We start from the raw sequence: 23,231 nt of genomic DNA on the forward strand, positions 1-23,231 counted from the left end.
ACTACAAGGCAAGTCCAGTATTTTTCATTATAAATGATTTAATCTATTTGCCTGGCCACTCAAAGATTATTCTTTATCTCTGAAATTCAAAAGCTAGATTTTATCTCCTAGTGTTTTTTCCCAAGGATGCATGTCCCTGGTATGCTATGGGCCAACTCAACATGTACATTCAATTTTTATTTCAGTATGCTTTTTGAATAAAGAATTACATTTTTAATTTGTTATATGTTCTTACATTGAAATATATGTCTTTAAGTTTACTTTGAACAACCAACTAATTGGGATGGTAAAGGGAAAAATAATGTGGAATCTCAGCATGATAACTTCAGTGGAATTCCATTTTCAGAAAATAACTTTTATCATCAAATACAAAATCTTGTTTAGTTTTTAAAAGAGAAGCAGAAAAAATAATTATTATTTATGCAGATTAGACACAAGAAACAAAAGTTAAGATAATCAAAATGTTTAAAAGTTAGGTTCTTCTCATTGGTGCTTAGTCACTGTGTATTTCTATTTCTCTTTCCTCATTTTTTTATTGATGCATTGTAGTTGTAGATTATGATGGAATTTGTTGTAACATATTTGTTATTGCACAGGATATAACAATATAATTTGGCCGGTTATCACTGCCCGGGTCCTCAGGCCTCTCACAACCTTGTCCCTTTCCTCTATTGTCTCCCCCTTGATTTTTATTGATCCCCTTCCCTAACTCTTTTCTTTTTCCTTTTTTATTCTAGCTCCCACAGATGAGAGAAAACATACAACCTTGGACCTTTTGAATTTGGCTTATTTTGCTTAACCTAACAGTCTTAATTCCATCTATTTTTTTTCCTGCAAATTATACATTTTATTCTTCTTTATGGCTGAATAAATCTCCTCTGTGAAAACATACCACATTTTATTTATCCATTTACCTGTTGATGAACAGCCAGCTGACTCCATAGTTTGGCTATTATGAATTGTACTGCCTATAAATGTTGGTATACATGGATCATATATTAAAGCTTTAATGACTTTAATTCTTTGAGAAAAAGTACTGATGAGAATTGTACAACTGGGTCATACAGTGTTTCCATGCGTAGATTTTGTGGCACCATCATACTGATTTCCATAGTGGTTTTACTAATCTGCAATCACAACAACAATGTAAAAGTTTCTTCTTTTCTCGACATCATCTCCAGCATTTATTGTCGTTTGTATTTTGATTTTTTGTTCTTGTTGGGTGTTTTTTTTGTTGTTGTTTTTTATTTTGTTTTTGGAATTGAATCCAAGGACACTTACCACTGAGGCTGTAACCCCAATCATTTTTATATTTTGAGGTGGGATTTCAATAAACTAGTGAGACTGACCAAGAACTTGTGAATTTCTTGTCTCAGCCTCTGGAGTCAGTTGGGTTACAAGCATTCTATACTGTACCTGCCCATGACTGCCATGAGATCAAGTCTCAGTGTAGTTTTGTATTGCATTCCCTAGTTTTTAAAGGTGTTCAAAAAAATTTTTTTTTCATGCACTTTGTTAGCCATTTGTACTTTTTCTTTTGAGAAGTATCTATTTACCTATTAGGGGGATTATTTGGGGTTATTTTGTTAAGTTTTTGGAGTTCTTATTTTAGCTATTAACACTATTTCAGGAGAATAGCAGTGATTCTCTCTCAGGTGTGTACTTTCTCTCATTACATTCCTAATTGTTGCCTTTGCTGATCAGAAGCTTTTTAATTTGATATTGTCCCATTTATTAACTCTTTTTACTATTTCCTAAGGCTTTTGGGTTCTATTGAGAAAGTTATTGACTGTGTCTAAAAGCTGTAGTGTTGACACTGTATTTTCTTCTAGGAGTTGCAGTTTCTGGTCTAATTCTTAGGATTTTGATCCATTTTGAGTTGGTTTTTGGCAGGATGAGACATAGGTCTAGTTTCATTCTTCCCACCACCAAGTGTTAAAAAGGTTATCATTTCTCTAATATATGTTTTATACCTTTTTGAAGTATCATATGCCTGTGGGTTTGTCTCTGTGTCTTCTATTCTGTACCATTGATCTATGTCTCTTTTTATGCCAGTACAATGCAGTTTTTGTTACTGTACTTCTGTAGTACAATTTGAAGTCTTTATAAAGCATTGCTTTATTGGCTAAGCATTGCTTTACCTATTCTGGGTCTTCTATTTTTCCAAATAAATTTTAGGAATTTTTTTCTAGTTCTATGAGTAATGTAATTGGTATTTTGATGGGGGTTGTATTGAACCTATATTCTGCTTGTTGGAGTAGGTTCATTTTAATAATATTTTGTCTATCCATGAACATGGGAGGTCTTTTCATCTTCTGGGGTCTTCAATTTCTTCAATATTCCATAATTTTCATTGTAGAGGTTAGATTTATTCCTAGGTTGGTCAGTTGGTGGTTTTCTTTTTTTGTTGTTGTTGTTTCTTGTTTTACAGTCTATTGTGAGTGAGATTGTTTTATGATTTTTTTCTCTGTGGATTCATTTTTGGTATATAGGAAAGCCATTGATTTTTGTATGTAGGATTTGTATCTTGCTAATCAATAAATTTGTTTGTTAGCTCTAACAATCTTTTGATGGAATTTTAGGATTTTCTAATTATTGACACTGTATAATTCTTGGAATATTGTGGATGCTATACACCATCGGTACTTGAGCTTATCAAGCAAATTCTAACCTCAAGGTTTTTATGTTTTTTGTATCTCTGCTTAGGCCTCCTTTCTCCTAAACATTGATATCATTTTCTTATTCATACAGTTCATCAAATGGATACATGGGGCTTGGTAAGCAATCGACCCTATCCATTCTAACATTTTAGCAATATTTTCTTGTTTTGTATTTTTGAGCATGTATTTGTATCCTTATTGACTAGTAATCCGTGGGTGATGCAATCAGAGCACTAAAAGAAAGGTTTTGGCCCACAGAGAGAGCGTAGATGGGGCTAGATGGTAAAATCTCCCAGAAAGTAGGATGAGGGTCCTTTGGGTTCACTTCTTTGACACAAAGTAACTTCTTTATGTATACTTCTCTGTCTTGGTTTCCTTAATCATTCTATGTTTCTTTTTTTATTAGAAATGATTCTTCTGATTTTAATTTATATTATGAATATGAAAACATTTATCTTCATTATAAAGTCTTGTAATTCAGATGACATATGAAAAACACATTGCTTCATGTATAACGTTTTCTTCAAGGTCAGGTAATATTTTAGAGATCAATAAAGTCTAAGAATAACATTGCCCTTATTTTATATGATTTGCTAGTGGTCAGCAAATATAGTACCATTCCTATTTTGAGTAAAGGAAGTTAATAATACTATGTTTTCAAAATTTTATGAATCACAGTTATTTCTTATTTACAGTGTTTATTAGAATAATTTTTTTCTCTTTTTTCATCATCTCCTGTATCATGTAGCAGAAGCCTGAGTTTTGGTGAAAATTTGAACCTTTGAATCATGATCTGTTATACATCTCAGCAGTCTTAATTGACTTTTGAGATTCTCCCTGTCATCTTTTGGAGAAGATTGATATACCTGAAATAGTATTCACAAACTTAATAGAAATCTATCTTTTGATTCTGTCCTTTTACCCTTGCTGCTAGCTTAGCACTTCAAAATTGTAACTTATTATGAAAAAAATAAATACCCAACTGCTGTCTTGAAGAGTTGATGCTAATCAAATAGCAGCTGCAATAATATTTTTTCCTTGGGTTAAAAATTTTGCCATGGGGTGGGGTTGTGGCTCAGCAATATAGCATTTCAGAGAGGTTACCAACTTGCCCATTGTCACATAAGTACACTTTGGTTTTTCTATTCTATGGTTATGCCTCCAATTTAAACATTCTTTTTCTGTTGAACATATAGATTGTCTCCATTTTTGCTAATGTACATACAATTTAACATGTTTAGTCATAGATTATTTTACTTTTGGCCAACACATATTTTACTGTTCTCAATGTCATAATGCAGTGATCACAATAGTAAATATTTTTGCCTGTATTACTAACCACTAAGTTCTCTGGAGCTTTGAAAATGCACCCCAGCCCTCCATTCCCATCTCCCCTTCAAAATGGATGCAGTTTACCAGAGTGTCATCAAAAAGATGCTAGTGAATTTCCTTAGTTAATTGAGAAGATACATTAAAGACAAAACACACTTAATATTTCCTAAGTGGTAGTTTTTAATCTTGATTTTTGTATACTATTTTACGCCTGTTGGAATATTGCTTAATTGGCACCAGAATACTTTTTAGCTCAGTTTACAAACCCTGTTGAAGTAAAGTGATGTGCATGAGCCTAACAATAGTTATACTTTGAAGAACTGAGAACTGAGAAGATTGCTGCTTTTCTGCGTTATAGTTGACTAGATTTATAGTATATACTCATGAGATTTTTTTTACTGTCAATGACTAATTTTTATAAATGTAGAAAGTACAACTGTACCAATTTATCATTTTTATGTAACTTCCCTCAGCAAGAGGGAAAGAAACTAATGAATAAATTAAAGAAGATTATGAAGCATAGTGACTTTCCTCTTAAGTTTCAAGGCTTAATTTATGCTGTCAACTTAATGTATGCTATCATCCATTTATGCAAGCATTATAAACATCAAAAAGAAAGTTTATCATACAACAGTTTTTTTTAAAAAATGATCAAACCAAAATGAAAGAAATGGACAAATACTAGAAGGTTCTGAAAATTGAAAGCCCACAAGTATTTGTCACTAAAAACACAAGTGTGACCTAGAGACCAGACAATCATTTCTCTGTCTTCTAACATTGGAAAAGAAAATTTAAAAGTAAAGGCAACATCTGGCATTTTAACCTACCCTATGTAATAATGTCATAGCAACAGTTATATCAAAGAAACTTTTTTCTTATAAATGTTATTTGGTAAGTTTAATTTTATTTGAATCTTTTATGATAGTAGATGTCATTATATCCATCTATGTAGCTCATGTGTATTCTCATACTGACAATAAAACTAGAACATGCCTAGAAAATAAAGCACTATTTTAATGTACTTATTAGTGGCTAATATGTTCTTAAGCAGGATTTTCTTAGATTTCATTAATGTATATGTACTTGTGTATGGTGCTCAGAAAGTTATTGATCTTGGAGCACTTCAGATTTTCACATTAGAGATGCCCAATCTGTGTAACTTCTTTTCACAAGTTGGTTCTAAAGATTAAGTTGTTAAAAGATGACAATAATTTTCAATAGGATACTTAACAAAGTATAGCTGCATATTTGATTATTTTTCTTATACAATTTCCTTGGTTCTAGAAGATAAGAATCTTGTAATCCAGTGGATAGCCTGTGACAGTAAAGAGGTTCATTTTATATTTTCAGGCAACCTGTCTCATTTATATCATCTTGGTCTGAGATACAATAGACTGTCTGCAATACCCAGGTCACTAGCAAACTGCAGTGCACTTGAAGACTTAAATTTGGAGAACAATAATATTTCTGCTTTACCAGAGGTAAGAATTGGATGAGAGAAAACATGACTGGATTGAAATAAGCTTTCAAGATAATTTAGGGAAAACTAACCAATCTTTATAGCTGGGGACATAATTTGGTGACTGAAATTGTTTAAATAACAAGCATCCTATATAGATACCACTAAAATAGAATTCAAAAGAGGAAAGAAAGGATACAGGGAAGCTTTTTTAATATAAAGAAGGTAAAAATCAGAAGGAAAATTAGCATGCTATAGTTCCCTGTAGCACTGTGTAAATCATTTTTATGTCATTTTGGGCAATGGCAGTAAAAATATTAAGAAAAAGTTGTATGGCTAGTTTTAAATCTCATCTGTCCTTCACAGTTCCTTATAAGAACTACCTTGATAGAACATACTACTTGTTATTAAAATTAATGTTAGCTGTAACTCTAATGTGACACAAATTATTACCCTTATCAGTGCAGTAATATTAAAAGTATTTAGTATATTAGAATCACCAAAATCTTTCATTTTTAAACATTACTTTTTAATTTTTGAAAAACAATTTAAATTAGTTATCCATGACAGTAGTATGCATTTGTGCACTTTTATATACATAGGTAGGTATAATTTATTTTTCTGATTTTCCATGTGACAGACACAGTACTTTTATTTTTATTTATTTGTTTTCTGTGGTGCTGAGGATTGAACCCAGTGCCTCACATGTGCCAGGCAAGTGCTCTGCCACTGATCTACAGACAAGGCCTTGATTTTACATGTTATAGAATTACATTAGTAATACAGACATATATGTACATAAGGCAATAATGTTTGTGTCATCCTTCCTATCTCCCTAACCCCACCCCTCCCCTCTCTTTACTCCCATCTACCTAATCTAAAGTAATATAAAGTATTTTTTCCTAGTACCCCCTCCTTATTTTGAATTACCATCAACATATCAGAGAAAACATTTGGCCTTTGGTGTTTGGGGATTGGCTTATTTTGCTTATCATGATGTTCTAAAGCTCCATTCATTTACTGGAAAATGCCATAATTTCATTCTTTTTTTTTTTAAACTTTTTTAAAATTTTTTAATATTTATTTTTTAGTTTTTTGGCGGACACAACATTTTTGTTTGTATGTGGTGCTGAGCATCAAACCCGGGCCGCACGCACGCCAGGCGAGCACGCTACCGCTTGAGCCACATCCCCAACCCCATTTCATTCTCCTTTAGGGCTGAGTAATATTCCACTGTGCATTTGATTTAGCCATTCATCTATTGAAAGACACCTAGATTGGTTCCACAGTTTAGCTATTGTGAATTAAACTGCTATAAACATTGACATGGCTGTGTCACTGTAGTATGCTAATTTCAGATCCTTTGAATATAAACCAAAGAGTTGGATAGCTGGGTGAAATGGTGGTTCTATTTCAAGTTTTCTTAGGAATTTCCATCTGCTTTCCATAGTAGTTTCATCAATTTACAGTCACACCACCAATGAATGAGTGTTCCTTTTTCACTATCTTTTTGCCGTATCTTCTTGCCTTTATTCTTGATCATTGTCAGTCTGACTGGAATGAGATAAAATTTTTCAGTAGTTTTGATTTGCCTTTCTATAATTGCTAGAGATGTTGAACATTTTGTCATATATTTGTTGATTGTATTTCTTCTGAGAAGTGTCTGTTCAGTACCTAAGACCATTTATTGATTGGGTTATTTTTGTGTAAGTTTTTTGACATTAATGCTTTATTGTATGTACATGCAGTAAAGATATTCTCCCAATCTCTAGGGTCTTTCTTTATATTATTAATTTTTTCTTTTGCTGAGAAGACATGTTTTAGTTGGAGTCTATCCCATTTATTGATTCTTGCTTTTACTCCTTGCACTTTAGGGGTCTTTTTAAGGAAGTCAGATTCTTGGTCAACATGGTGAAGACTAGGGCCCACTTTTTCTTCTAGTAAGCAGAGGGTCTCTTTTCTAATGCCTAAGTTTTTGATCCACTTTGATATGAGTTTTGTACAGAGGAGGAGAGAGAGATTTAATTTCATTTTGTACAGAGGGAGACAGGTTTAATTTCATTTTGTTACATATATGTCACTTTTAACTTGGCTTGTGTTGTATATATTAAATAATTTTTTATTTATTTTGTGTTGGTAGTAATTGGGTAAAATGTAACACTCTTTTAGACTGTGTGTCTCAACAATGAAAGGGAATTTTACCCATAAATATTTGCTTATGTTTACTCAAGCATAATATTCTAAAAAAAATGGAATGTTGACTTAAGGATCCATAGATCTTTTGCAATTTTTTTTTCTTCCCTAATGATTAAAACTGTAGATACACACACACACACACACACACACACAGAGTAAATTAGTGTATCTGAATTTTCATGAAACAGCTTGGTCAGGGTTGAAAGTTGAATTTCAACCAGGCAAAGTGGTGCTTGTTTTTAACTACTCCAGAGACTGAGGCAGGAAGATTGCATGCCTAAGGCCAGCATAGGCAATTTAATGATACCTTATCTCAAAATTTAAAAAAAAAACAAAAAGGGCTGAGGTTTTAGCTCAGTAGTAAGAGTGCCCCTGAGTTCAATCTGTAGTATTGGTGGGTGGAAAGGAAATGAATTTCCCACAATTGCAGTTTCTAGACTAGTTATTCTAGTATTTCTTCTTTACTTTGGAGTTGAATAGGGGTTCTTCATTTCCTTATCAGTTCATTAAGACTAGTATGACAGGATCTTACCTATGACAAAAGAGTACTTCTGTTGACAAGAGGTTGAATGGGATAAGGAGTAAATCCACAGATACCAGATACATCTCTGAGAACCAGAATATCTGGGTTTTTGTCTTTGGTCATAGTAATTTACACATGATCAAAGTATATGAGGTTCTTTTGTTTAATGTCACCCCTCTTGATAATGAATGACTTGTATCCATAAGAGTGTAAGTAATTAGCACATTGACTAGTTCTTTTTGAGATTATATTTGGATGTGGTTTGTGAGCTTAATTAAGAGTGACTGGTTTTAATATATATCCATATACATAAGTATAAAGACTGGGTCTATATCAAAATTCAAAAAGTGGAAATTCAATTTAAATATGTGTGTTTATATTGCCCCAGTTTTATTGTCAGTGAGGGGAAGCTTATATTTATATGTGTTGTGTGTGTGTGTGTGCGTGCGCAATACCCCATTACAATTATACGCTGTACTTGGGTTACTTTTGACAAACTCATACATGCATGCAACTCGATTTTAGTTCAGGCTCCTCCTGTTTACTTCCCAGGCCCCTTCCCTCATTTTCCTTCCTGTATGATAGTGATTTTCCTTTTGCTTATGTACTTGTTCACTTTTGAGTGGTTCTTTCTACTTATACATAAAGTTGAAATAGCCTATGTTATGTTTATGTATGTATATAGCATGACTTTAAAATTGCTTTGCATACCCCCCTTTCCCTTCCCTCCATTCTCCCTCTCAATCTCCTTCTAGTCCACTGACCTTTCCTTTATTTTATGAAACCAATCTTCTCTTCCTTCATTTCCTTATTTTGCTTTAGCTTCCGCATATGAGAGAGAAAACATTAGACCCTTTAATTTTTTTTTGGCCATGGAATTCAAGTTACTATTTTATTAATAGCCAATATTAACTATCCTTTCTGCCTGTAGTACAACAATAAAGACTATATTTGCAAATATACAATAATGTTTCTAGCTATTTGGCCATGCTTCACTGAATTTTCTATAACAGCTTCTCTGTAAACTTCTGCAAGCACATGGTAGTTTTTAAAAATACAAAACAAAAGTTAAACCCAGGGGGCAGTTTCATATCTAAGACACACATAAACACATATCTATAGATCTTATTTAAAAAAAACCATTAAATATACAAAGAATTATTAATATAAAAAGTTCTAGACATTTAATTTTTATCTGCAAAAGGAATGTCATCCCGACTTATTCTCCACTTAATAATTTTCTCATTAGTTATTTACAGATTAAATGTAGGAAACTATAGTCACATATGAAAATACATTTAAAAAACACATGATGATAAAGTCCAATATTTTGGATGGAAGCCAGGAAGTTCTCCCCTTGAAACTAAGTATTCTCAAATAAAGTAGCACAATGTAACAAAATCCCTCATAAAGAATAATATTTTAAAAACTAAACTGTTAAATGAAATGTTTTTCTTCTGAGGGCTTTAATATACTATAATTTCTAAGTAGTTCAGATTATATTCATTTATTTTAGTATCTGGTAATGGTAACTGTTAAAATATTAACAGTTACTTATCTATTAACAGTTACTAACATTTAATATTAAACATATGTGACAGGATTAGTATCTGTAACTGTTAAAAATATTAGAAGTTAAATTAAAATATTAAAAGTATTAATAGATACCAGATACTAATCTGGTCACATGTTTAATATTAAGCATTTAGAAAGCAGTCTGAAAGTGTCAATACACTGTCTATACACAACTAGTAAGATATTTTGAATTAAATTAATATTATTCCTATAATTCAGCCTAATTTGACAATTCACTCTTATCCACTAAACTCTGTGAAACTGTTTATTAAGATCTACAGGAACATTGCTATGACAAGCACCATGTCAGAGGATCCATGTATATCCTGCATGTAAAACAAAAAAAATGGAAAAAACAAACTTAAACTGTTACCTCAAATTCTTAGTACTTCAACTTGACATGTTATAGGAACTAAAAATGATAAGGTATTCTATATTCTACATATTGAAACATGAGTGCTACTAAGACTTTCATGAAAAAAATCAAGATTAAGCAAGTGGTGTGTTTTTGCATAAATTTCAAAGCAATAAAATCATATTTCTAAAGACATACTATCAGTATGATTATTTTCTAGAAATCCACTACTTAAAGTGTGGATCAATAAATATAACAGAAGAGGATATGATGGGATATGAAATAGGCCATATAAAAAAATCCTCCAGGGGATTAAAGTAAATAGAACCTTTTTTAAAAGTGAAAGATTTTTTTAAAAAAGTCAATTTATTTCTAAGTGATATAATGTGAAAATGTTTATATATTCATTGCTTTTTCCATATTTGTGTATATGTTTTGAAGTTCTCATTACACTGTTTCTGATTATTTTCTGATTTTAATAGTAATTACTATAATATTATTGGAAATAAAATTGTTTTCAGTAATTATTAGTAATAAATTAAGTTCTTACTAGAACTGAGTATATGAAATTTCAAACTGTTCTCGATTTGAAAGTTTTATAAATTAAAGATGCAAAACTATATATGTATATATTAAAAGATACGCTGTAGAATAAACAACATAGTAATTTAATAATCCACATATCACTGAGATATATTAATGAGTTAAGAGATATGCCTATAGATAGTGCAAGAGGCATGCCTTTTAAAAATGAATAATTTCCTTTTTTCCTTTTTAATTCTTCAGTCATCTGCATCCAGAATCAACCACCGAATTTATGTAGAACATCCATTTAAGTAAAGTTCTTTTTTGGACTTTTGCACCAAAATTTGTTTTTAAGCACTTAATACAGAAAATATTTTTATTATAATTTTAAAGAAAACTCTGAAATCATACAATTAAAAGTTGCCCTCTGTTCCATTTAGATGTCAAGAAGATGATTATCCTAATGTATACTATAAATACACTTGATTGCTGACAAAGATGGCAGCTCAATGGCGAGCGAGGGGAGAGGGAGAAAGAAGACAGCAGGACTGACAGATTAGCTGGGGAGGTCAGAGCTCCCCCAGCACCTCCATTCCATTTATCAGAATCAAGGCTTTTGAGAATATGGGTGATTCTTAAATAGTTGTGCTGGGACTCATTCAGATGCTGAAATCTTTCCTGCCAGTTAACAGCCCGAGCAACATTTCCATTTTTATCAATCAGTTTTATTCCAAAAAATTCTAGCATCATTTTATAAGCCAGGAGGAATGCTTCTTTTGTTTTTTTGAATTCCTCAATTTCATATGTAGTTAGTTCTTTAGCATAAAAGTTCAAGCCTTGTTCTCTCAGGGGAAAAAGCCATTGAATGTAAGTGTGGTTGTGCTCCAGCTTTTCATAATCTCCTTTCCATTTATTTAAAACTTCTTCAATGTAAACACCATCTGGCTTAAATGGAATTTTTTTCTTATAGAAACGAAGATTGCTCAAGTCATTTTGATATCGGATATCTTTGAAGTTCTGTGGGTACTGATGTCGGTATTTGTACAAATCCCTTGCATAAAAACTTCTCTTTGGTTTGGCAGTTGCTTCAGAGGAATCACCACCCTGCTGGGCGCCTGCCGCCTTGGCGTCCTCGTCTGGCGAAGGGCTGGCGCGGGGCCGGCCCCACCAAGCTCGCTCCGGAGGCTGCACGGGCTCCTCGGGTTCCTGCCCCGGGCCCTTGCCGCTGCCGCCCCGCCCTGGCTCCTCCGGCTCCGGCTCCGAGTCCGTCTGCCAGGTGGAGTCGCAGTCCTCCACGGTGGTGGGCTCGAGGAAGCTGACCCAGCCTAGCAGGTTGCCCATTGAAGAGGCGGCGGTGGGCGCCAGGCTGCTGGGCGAGGGGCTGCTGGGCGCAAGGAGCGGGCTGCGAAGGCACACTAGGGCCCGGGTACGCCGCGGCTAGGGCGCTGGGCGGCAGCCTCGGCGCGCCCGCCGGGGCACTCAGACCCTTTAATTTTTGAGACTGGCATATTTCACTTAGCAAGATTAAATACTCATAAGGAAATGAAACTATAACTAAGCACATATGCTCAAGACATGAAGCTAGGAGCTCTACATGTATTATTTTATATTCAGTATCTTCCTACGATTTGTTGGGAATATTCTTATTGAATAGATAGGGGGAAAAGACAGTTTTATTTTAGTCAAATTTGTTACCATAAACATTTCTTTGAAAATATGGGAGAGATATTATCTAATAAATTTACCAAAGTTGGCAAAATTGATGAGTAGAAGACCTAAGATAGGAATCCAGATATATGTGACTGTAAAGGAAAGATAAACATCTATGTTTCACAGTGTGATATAAGTAATGCATGGAAGAGGGTTGGGGCTGTAGCTCAGTGGTAGAGCACTTGCCTCCTAGCATGTGTGAGGCATTGGGTTTGATCCTAAGTACCATATAAAAATAAAAAAAATAAATAAAATAAAGGCATTCTTTCCATTTACAACTACAAAATTTTTTTTAAAAAATGTGTTGAAGAGAAGTCTTCTTGTACTCTTAATATAATCAAATATCAATATTTTCTCATACAAGAATATCAGTTCAGCAGTTTAAGTCAGTTTTAAGAATAACATTTTTGCAATGAATCTCAATAAAACTTGTTTCTGATAAAGCAGATTAAAGACATTTTTCTTGAAATGTCATGTAAGGTTTTCTTAAGCACTGTTCTTGTGCTCACATTTTGTCTGTGTGCAAAAATAGATGATAAGGTTAGATTTTTAATGTTTAGTGTGAAAATCAAATATTTATTAAATAGATAATTCACTTTCAAGTCTATAGTTATTTTCTTCCTTCATTTTATGTTGCCATAACTGACATCTCAGGTACCAAGCCTTCATGGAGGTCAGACAGCTGAATTTTGAATGGTATTTTAAACCCACATACTCTCAGTGGGCTTTGTTTCTTTTTGCTTACATTTTAATTTAATCTAGATTGGTTTTTATCCTGTTGTGAATTCTTATTTCTTTTTTGATCTTTCAAAATTTCATTGCAGTCTATTTTCTCAATTTCTAGTTATTCTAGTATTTCTTTATTACTTTGGAATTAAATAGGAGTTCTAAAATTCTAGCAGTTATTATATGTTAGATATGGTAAAACTGTTTGTGTATTTTGTCTCCATTATCTTCACTACAACCCATAAAGTAAGGCATTATAATTTCAAAAGTGAATAAACTAAGTATTAATACATCAGTTTACCCAAACAGGAATAGTGGTGCCTACCTTCAATCTCAGCTACTCAGAAGGCTGAAGTAGAATCACAAGTTCAAGGCTAGCCTAGACAACTTAGTGAAACTCTAAGATAATTTCAAAGAAAAATGCCAAGGATATAGCTCATAGGTGGAGGAACCCTGGGTTCAATCCCCAGTCCCAGAAAATGAAGAGAGAAAAAAAGAAAGAAAAATAGTTTACCCCAAATCACAAGCTATTAAATGATAAGGCAATATTGATGCAAAACTATTTGAATAACCAATAACAAACAGTATTTCTTAAATATTGGTATGCAAGTCAACAGAAAAGTTTGTTGTAATGCATATTAATTCTGTGGGAGTCAGCCCAGAGTCTCCATTTCTAACAGCCTTTCAGGGGCTACTAATGTTGCTCTTCCTTGATCAAGCCTAAATAATGAGCACCTATTCTGTGTAATTTATTATTGATGACATACCAATTGTGCATTATTTTCTAAGTGCTTCCTATCTGTGCTTTATATCTCTAAAAATGTTTAATGTTTTTAAGGGAGATATTTATTTATATTTACACACTTAGCAGTTTCTTTATGTAGTGGGAAACTAAAGTAGGGATATATGAGTTTATGTGTTTAGTAAATACTTGCTTAATAGGTACTTGTATTCCTTCAAATTTTACCATATAAAAAGGAATGTGTTATACTATATCAAGAAGTATAATCAGCTTCTGAATTTAGTATTCCTAAAGAACCATTAAATTATTGAATAATGATTTATACTGTGACAGGAATTATGTTAATTTTTTTTACTATTTATTTTTATTTATTTACTTTTACATGCTGCTGAGAATCAAACTCAGGGTCTCACTTGTGCAAGGCAAGTATTCTACTACTGAGCTACAACTCCAGCTTAATCTTAGTACTAATGTTAATCTTAATACTAATTTAGATAGTTATATAACTAAAACTTATGTAGGATTTGTTACAGTAAGTGACATAGCAGTCTCAAACTAGCCACCTTGAGATACTTCTCAGTCACCAATTTGTACTTTTTGTTATAGAGTGATTTAAATAAACTAAAGCCAAACAATTCAAAAAAAGGGAAAAAAATTCCTGTTTTCTTGTGAAATCTGAAAAATCTGAGTGCACTGACTTCACAATTTCCACAAGGCAAGACAATAGCTTGCTGGAATTGAGTATTGACTATCCTGGAAAAAGTGTCACAGAATCAGCCTAACCTGTTTCTGTAGATCCTTACTTGCAAGGCCTTGAGGCATTTGTGTTTGGAATTTGCTGTTCTATTCAAATGAAGTTTTTTTTTCTCAGTTCTAATTTAGATTTATGCTTGTTTTTTTTTTAACAGAGCCTTTTATGCAGTCTTGTGAAACTGAACAGTTTGAACTTGGTTAGAAATTACATCCAGTCATATCCAGTGGGTGGTCCAGCTCAGTTTTTCACCATCTGTTCCCTCAACATGGAATATAATCAAATCAATGAAATCCCATATGGAATTTTCTCTAGAGTAAAAGCATTAAGGGAGCTAAATATGAAGGTAAACTTTTTGTATCAGGAGGAAAGGAGGAATTACTAATGCATTGATATTCTCTCTAATGATGTGGGTTATGTTTCATTTTACTTTGTTGATGAAGTCTACTTAGGGGAGATATATATATATATATATATATATATATATATATATATATATATATATATATTGCTGATAATCAAACTCAGTGACTCACATATGCTAGGAAATCACTTTACAACTGAGCCACAACCCCAGCCCCTTGGGGGCAGTTTTTATCAGATAAAAAGTGTTCTATAATTGTGTATAATACCCTAGGAATTTGTCCTCAAGAATTAATAATGAGGATTTATTAAATTATATTTGTAGGTATGCTTATTGCAAAACAGTTTTAAAGGTACCAAATTATTATTACACTTAGGGATTTAAATTTTTAAAGTGGAATACTGCAGCGCCACCAAAATTGATGCTCAGATATAGAAGAATATTAAATACCAGTTACAATATTCTTAGTTTATTAAGAATTAGGAGGCAATAGCATATTAAAAATTCTTTGCATACATACAGTTTAAAGCTGTTTGGAGTATGATTAAATATAGTAACTACATAGGTATTTAAGTGTACATATATAGTCAGTGTTTTCTAAAATGTATCTCTTTAAAGACCACCCATAAGTAATTCTGATCTCCAGTTCTTTTCATTTTTTATTTCTATACTGTCCAGTGAAAGTGAAAGGATCTCACATTTGTAATAGTTTATTGTGAAAGATGTGAATAAATGGTAATTTATCTAGTCCAATGATTTAATTTTCAGTAAATTTTCTACTCAGAGAAAACAGTCTATTTGGCCATACAGCTATTTCTTGGCTGAGGCAGGAATTTAGCTTCCTAGATTTTTTGAATCGAGGTATTCAATATATTTTTGTCTTTGATGAGCCAGTCACACAATTATTGTTCTGTATAATTTAAATTTACAATTTCTTGACTCTGTCTATACTTTGTCATAAATATAGTATGTATCTTTTTGGTAATTTGGAAGCACATAATTACTGAAGTAGTATAAACTCAAAATCCTATTACAAACAGAATTTTTATTATAGTTACATAATTAATATATGCAGTAACAGTAATGTAGTGGTAAATAACATTAATTCTGTATATTCATTTTGTAATAATAGATTTAGAACACAGAGGTCACAATATTAATTAGTTTTTTTATTTGAATATACACTTTTATGAATTTGACATTATTACAATATGTTAGCTTGGAAAGGATTGTTGTTATTAGTAAAACAACAAAACACTTTATAGCACTTTTCCTAAATTTCTATTCAGACTTGATAAAGGTTACACAAAACTTTCTCTTGAAAAAAAATCAAAATGAAGCTTGTTGTATTCTTCCTCATGTAAGCACCTATAGTAAATATTTCTTAATGAAAATACTTTATCATACTGTACCTATTGGTAGTCTGGGGATAGATAGATAATGTTAAATATTTTTTTAATAAATAATAAATTTCAATTTAGAAAATATAAACAGGATTTTTAAATATATATTCACTGATTGGTATTTCTTATATTGATGATTTTGTGTAAAAAGCCACAAGGATCCATGAGTGTTGCAGAAAAAAATAGAAATATACATTAACAAAAGAACATAATAGATGGAACTGAGTTTGTGGCCCAATGTTAGAGTGCTTGCCTAATGTGGGAGGTACTGGGTTTGGTTCTCAGCACCATGTATAAATAAATTAAATAACAAAGGTCCACAAACAATTAAAATATTTTTTTAAAAAGAATGTAAAAGAAATCCATGACCAATTGGTTAATATATTGGCACATTGATACCCAACTGGGACAAGGGGGATATCACCCTTTTCCATTACCATTATAATAGTTTATTTAGGGTTGAATTTGTTGGGCATGGTAGCACACACCTGTAATTCTAGCAGGTTGGTGGGGAGTGATATAGGAATATTGAACAACTTACTGAGGCCCTAAGCAATGCAGTGAGATCTGTCTCTAAATAAAATTCAAAACAATAGCTGGGGATGTGGATTAGTAGTTAAGTGCCCCTGGATTCAATCCAAAATATAAAAAAGTGAACATGTAAGAGCAGGAAAAAAGGCAATTTAAAATGCTTAATTAATATCATAGCACTCCATTATGTTTTTATTATTTAGTGATGAATGTATTCTGTCTTCCTCTTTTTGTGGGGGGTATGTGCTAGGGATCAAACCCAGGGGCTTGTGCATGGGAGGCAAGCAATCTACCAACTGAGCTATATTTCCATCCCTTTCCTCTTTTTTTTTTCTGCTCAGCATCTCTTCCATTCCAGAGCTCACCTGGGTTTCCTTTTCGGCCATGTATTTTCTTTCATGGTGTTTATATCTCAATTTGACCAGTCACATTTTCTCCAATGGTTCCTAAAAATTATTATAAAATAAAACATCAAATTTATGACTATTATCTTTGAATTCTGAAGTTGTTTCTCTGTGTAGTATTTTTATATTTCCATTACTCATATTCACATAGGAAACAAACTTCCTTTTTAAATTCAAAACAAAAGCTCGGTACTATGCAAAAATCTTGGAAAATCGATGCTTTTGTTGCTGGTTGTAAATCCCTGATTTAGATATCGAGAAGTGGAATAAGGTTTAAGAATTTTTTTTTCCAAAAGACTGTACACATGGAGGTTTGTGTTAATGGTTCCACATGAAATGCTGCATTTTGTATTTGCCAGGACAATCAGTTAACATTACTTCCATTGGACTTTAGAACTTGGACCATCATGATAGAATTGAATTTAGCCAATAATCAGCTAAGAATGATCTCTGAGGATTTATCTGGTCTTGTTTCTCTTCAGGTGAGTGAGTACTAATGAGCATTTTAAACTTCTCATTCTCTTTCTCAGTTATCTACTAATATAAAATAAGTGATTTCTCTTTGAAGGTCAAAATTAAAAGTGATGATAATAAGAACTCTCTTAAACATATGACCCTGTTAGGATGATGCAGTATTGGATCAATTAGTCTAGGCTCAATACTACTGAATACTAATCATTAATATTTAATACTAATGAATATGAGTTAATCTAGGTTCAATATTACTGTTGCCCACTAAAAGGTGGCAGGTTTGAATGCTCTAATATAACTTTGAAGGAAGGGGCATAAAAATTCAGCATCTTTAGGCCATTTTTCTAAATTATTTTAAAAAACCATATCTTGTTTACCATAATAATTATGGATACCTGAGCCAGGCATTTAGAACCTTTTACTGTATGATGTTGACCTAATTTCCATCCTAAATCACTCACCTGCTATTTGTTGGAAATCTAGCGTGTTTCCAGGTCTGTATGTTTATTCCAGTTGTTACCAGCATCTAACTCTTCTCATCCTCTTTTTTTCTTTAAAAATTCATTCACATGAATAAAGATCCATCTTATTTTCACCTTCTTAGTCAGGGATAATCACTTCTGCCTGAGTCCCTAAAGTTTTCATCTTTTTGATGAGTAAAGCTTACTAATAGTACTTCAACTTTTTAAAAATTTTCCTATATCTTGTTTTTTAAAAATCTTGTTTATTTAATTTGCTAAGATGAAATAGTATTGTGTGGTTGAAAGCATGGGTGAAATAAGAAGATATAAAATTAGCTAGAAGTATCTGAACACCTTTCTTCTTAATGCTTGTTTCAAAACCCCACTGCATTACTGACTCCTACTCCTATGGTAGTTTATAATTTATTAGAAAACAAGGACATCTTCCTTCCTCCCCTAATTTTATTTTTTTAGAATGCTTGAAATGTAGTAAATACCATAAATTATAAATACTGTGGATTGTTAGTTGTGACCTTCCTTATGTGATTGTTTACAACAGGTGGTTTCATAGACATTTGCAACTTTTCAGTATCAGATAGATTAACTAACTATAGGACATTCATGAAAAAATTTATGCTTTTAATTTTATTTATCATTTAGTTATAGTCAAATTTTTACTTTAATTTTGACATTAAATGATTATTTTCAATAACTCCTGGGTTTGAAAGTTTTTAGAGTACTAAATTAAATATTTTATGTAATTTAATTGAATGTTTCCTATCCTAATACTCACTGTTTGAAAAATTATCATTTCTAATAAATTTTTAAGGCCCACAATTGTCATATATATGGCTAATATAAAAATGAAATTCATATATATAAAATTCCATATCATGTTTTATTAAACTGTAAATTATTTCTCTGTAGGTTCTAATATTATCAAACAATCTTCTAAACAAACTTCCCCAAGGTCTGGGAAACCTTAAGAAGTTAAGGGAGTTGGACATAGAGGAGAATAAATTAGAATTCTTGCCAAATGAAATTTGTTATATTAAAGATTTACAGGTAAATCGTGTCAGGGGCTTTATAAGCATATGATTGGAGTTTTTGGAATTCATCTTTCTAATTCTTCACCATTTTTAAATTCTTGGACCAGATACATTTTTCTATTATAGGATTAGGGCTGAGTTTTAAGTTCACATAATCTCCTTTTATATTTCTAGAAAATGATAATTTTTGAAAGAAGATCCTGTAACTTATTAAGTCTTATCTGATTTAATTTTCCTGTTATTTTATTCTTTTGTGGAAGTATTATTTTAAATTTATATAGTTGTAGGAAATGTGCATATAACTTTTATTGTTAATTTTTTTTAGAATTTAGTCTTGACAAACAACCAGTTGACCACTCTTCCCAGAAGCATTGGTTACCTTACCAATCTCACACATCTAAGCCCTGGAGATAACCTGCTTAATCATCTTCCTAAGGAAATTAGTAGGAACCTTATGTATTATTAACTCTACAAGTAGTTAACTGTTGATTTTCACACAGTATTTCAGATAAATCTGTTTTTGTAATCTGAGGTTATATTAGCATTCTGAGTTTTTTATGGAGTACTGATACTTAATGTTAGTGGGTGCTTTGATTGTTTCCCCATGGGATATTATGATTAACATTGTATTTTTGAATATAGTATGGTATATTTATATTTCCAATAAATTTTCTGAAATCTTAATTTAAAAGAATTATTTTCGGTTCTGCTAAATTTGAAAAATCACACAGACTTGAAACAAATTATTATTGTGGGGATTTAGGCTCAATAATAATATTTGATTAATATTTATATTTGGGATCATTTTAGAATTTTGCCAAATCTTTTTATATCCATTATCTCATATAATTATGAGCACCTTTAATTTTATAAGTGAAGGTTGTAATACTGTTTTACACAGAGTTAGTTAAGGTCATATACTAAATAACTGTGAGTTCTTAAGTTAATAATTCTATGTATACTGTCCTGCCATCTATAATGTGCTTAATACAATGTTGGATTAGTAATTAAGAATAGTTTGGGGGAGCTGGGATTGTGGCTCAGTGGCAGAGCACTTGCCTAGCATGTGCTGGGTTTGATCCTCAGAACTACATATAAATATATAAAAGTGTGCTACCGATTGAGCCACATCCCCAGAAATACATATAAATATATAAAAAACAAAGGTTTAACAACAACAACAAAAAAAACAATGGTTTTGGAGATTCTTAGCTATTTAAAATCTGAATCTCTCACTTCTTAGTTTTATGTCTTTAAATAGTCTACACAAACTCTTTCTCAAAGACTGGAACTTCTTATGTGTAAATTAAGAATAATAATGTAAGAAAACTTTTTGAAAGACTACATGAATTTATTTTGGTTTGCCTACCAAATATGTGGTAACTTTCTTCATGAAAGATCTATATCAAACACACACACACATACTGACACACACATGAATGCCAAACTCTATCAAAAAGATCTCTAGAGTTGGAGCATTTTCAAAAAACTAAACTTAAAAACCAGCATAAGATAGGAGGTTCTGAATAAATGGTTGTGGAGGGTGACCTGGTCATCAGGGTTTTAGAAAATCTCCCCATATAAGTTATATATGTAGTGAAGTTTGAGATTGATGGTTCTAAGAGTTTTAAAATGGAGAGAAGAGTGGGAAATATGTATTATGTATTAATTCCTACTTGCACCTTTGTATAGTAACTAATTATTTTAAAAAAATTATTCACTTAAAAAAATAAAACAGGTACACTGGAAAACCTTGAAGAACTGTATTTGAATGAAAACCCTAACCTACATCGCCTTCCTTTTGAGCTGGCTCTCTGCAGCAAGCTTACAATCATGAATTTTTGGAACTGTCCACTCAGTCACTTTCCACCTCAGATTGTTGCTAGGGGACCTTCTTTCATCATTCAGTTCTTTAAAATGCAGGGTACATATCATGCCATGGTCTGATAAAGCTCTGATGATCCCATACATTTTTCAAATCATTTGCCATTAATGTGCCACATCTATATCTGTATATATTTATGTAGATATTGATATACATGGCAGATTTATAAAGATTCATTATGTGTTTCTGAAAATAGAGGAATTTAGATCTTTATAAGTCTTTTATAATTTTTCTTTGCTGAAATTGATTCATTTTTTTTCTGTTTTGCATTCTGATGTGTCAGTTTCCTTAAAAAATTGCCAAAAAATTATAAATTTATTAAATTCAAGTGACAGAATAGTTATATATATTTCTCTTAGGAAAAAATAATGGGTAAACTATTTTTGTGAATTATTAATACATTTTTCTATTACTAATTGTCATATCAGGTAGAATATTTCTTTAACTTCTTTTGCAATTTGAGATTTAATTTTTTATACATTGTTTACAGTCCTGAAAGAGCAATAGGACTCATGTGCATGTACACAAACTCCATTGAAGAAATTATGTTTAGTCTCTGCTGCTTAGTATATGAGATGGTCAGAGAATTGTAAAACTGTTGATCTCAATGTTGCTCATTGTTAATCTGTAGCAGTAAAGCAGAAATAGTGATATCAAATAGCCCTCCTTTGTGTGAAGTTAGTACTTTTTAAATCCCAGATTTTTATTTCATGCATAAAGAAGGGGGAGATATTAAATAATTTACAGACTTCATGAATACTCATGAAAACATTAGATGATAGAAAGTGCCAGAGGTGGAGCTGGGGATGTAGCTCAGGTGGTAGCGTGCTCACCTGGCATGTGCAGGGCACTAGGTTCAATCCTCAGCATCTCATAAAAATAAAAAATAAAGATGTTGTGTCCACCAAAAACTAAAAAAAAAATATTAAAAAATTCTCTCTCTTTCTCTCTCTCTTTTTTAAAAAAGAAAGTGCCGGAGGTGAAAAATGCACCAAATGTTAATTTGTTACATATGCCTTCCCTTATTCAGAGTTTTCACTACTTTTTTCTTTGTACATTACTGAGAAATATTTTATGTAATCAAAAAATCAAAATATTTTGCCAATAGTGATGGTAATACATAATTATTAATGGAAATAAATAGTTTAATTATTTATTAAAACAATAATTTTACAGTTTTTAAAGCACTGAAAAAGAACAGTGTCGATTTTCACAATGATGTCTTCCTTTAGCATCTTCTGCTCCCTCTTATTTCTTGGCAATGTTTAACATTTTTAATGTTTTGACTTTTCCAGAATGTCACAATACTGGATATCAAAGCACATGATGAGCAGCAGAATGGTGTGAGTGGATCTTTTTTCTGGGGAGCTTCATGGAGAAAATCTGGAGCTTTGTGGAAACATGATTTTTGTTTAAGTCTATGAAAGAGAATTATTATGTATCTGCTTGAAAGAACCATACAGTATCAAAACTAGAGATCACTGAATATCATCAGTGCAAGGAAGAGGCTCCAGTGCTTGTATCTCATGAGCAGGAAAGAACAGTGGTCAGTGAGAAATCAAAAACCAGGCTAAATTTTATTTTGTCTGGCCACAGGATAAAAAAGTGTGTTTGTAAAGGTGGACATGATGAGGATCATTAAGAAAACAATTAGCCACAGGATGATCTTTGTGGTTTGTAATTTGAGGAAGGCCAACTAGGAGCCCTTGAGGCTGATGGTTATGGCCTAAAACACACCCATCATGTGGGTGCTGCAGGTGGAGGGTCCCCTTATAACCTTGGCCAGGAAGACAATCATTTTGCATTTAAACTCGCATGCACTGTCTTACACTTCCCAACAGTCTGTTGATACCAAAAGTCCCATGGTGAGGATCATGAGAATGTGTGTTAGAGCCACATGGTGATGGGGAGGTCAGTTAATCTGGACTTGGCTTTACAAATATAGTGGCAATGTAAAGAAAAAGCAGAAATCTGTATGCTGAGATTCCAATGCCAGCTTGAGGATAGAAGGTATTTCTTATGGAAATAAAACTGAAATATTTGTTCATCTTTATGGGAATTCTTGGAAGAAAAATAGGAGCATTTGATCACAAGAGGATTTTTATTTAA

General features: G+C 32.2%; 2 pseudogenes; one reads left to right on the top strand and one right to left on the bottom strand.

Annotated features, from left to right (window-relative positions):
* Positions 1–21,184, top strand: part of LOC143389023 (leucine-rich repeat protein SHOC-2-like) — a 28,576-nt pseudogene extending 7,392 nt beyond the window's left edge.
* On the bottom strand, positions 11,031–11,966 carry LOC143389013 (opioid growth factor receptor-like protein 1 pseudogene; annotated as a pseudogene).
* Positions 21,185–23,231: the final 2,047 nt, after the last annotated feature.

This window comes from Callospermophilus lateralis, unplaced genomic scaffold (genome assembly GCF_048772815.1).
Source record: "Callospermophilus lateralis isolate mCalLat2 unplaced genomic scaffold, mCalLat2.hap1 Scaffold_43, whole genome shotgun sequence".
Taxonomy (NCBI): domain Eukaryota; kingdom Metazoa; phylum Chordata; class Mammalia; order Rodentia; family Sciuridae; genus Callospermophilus; species Callospermophilus lateralis.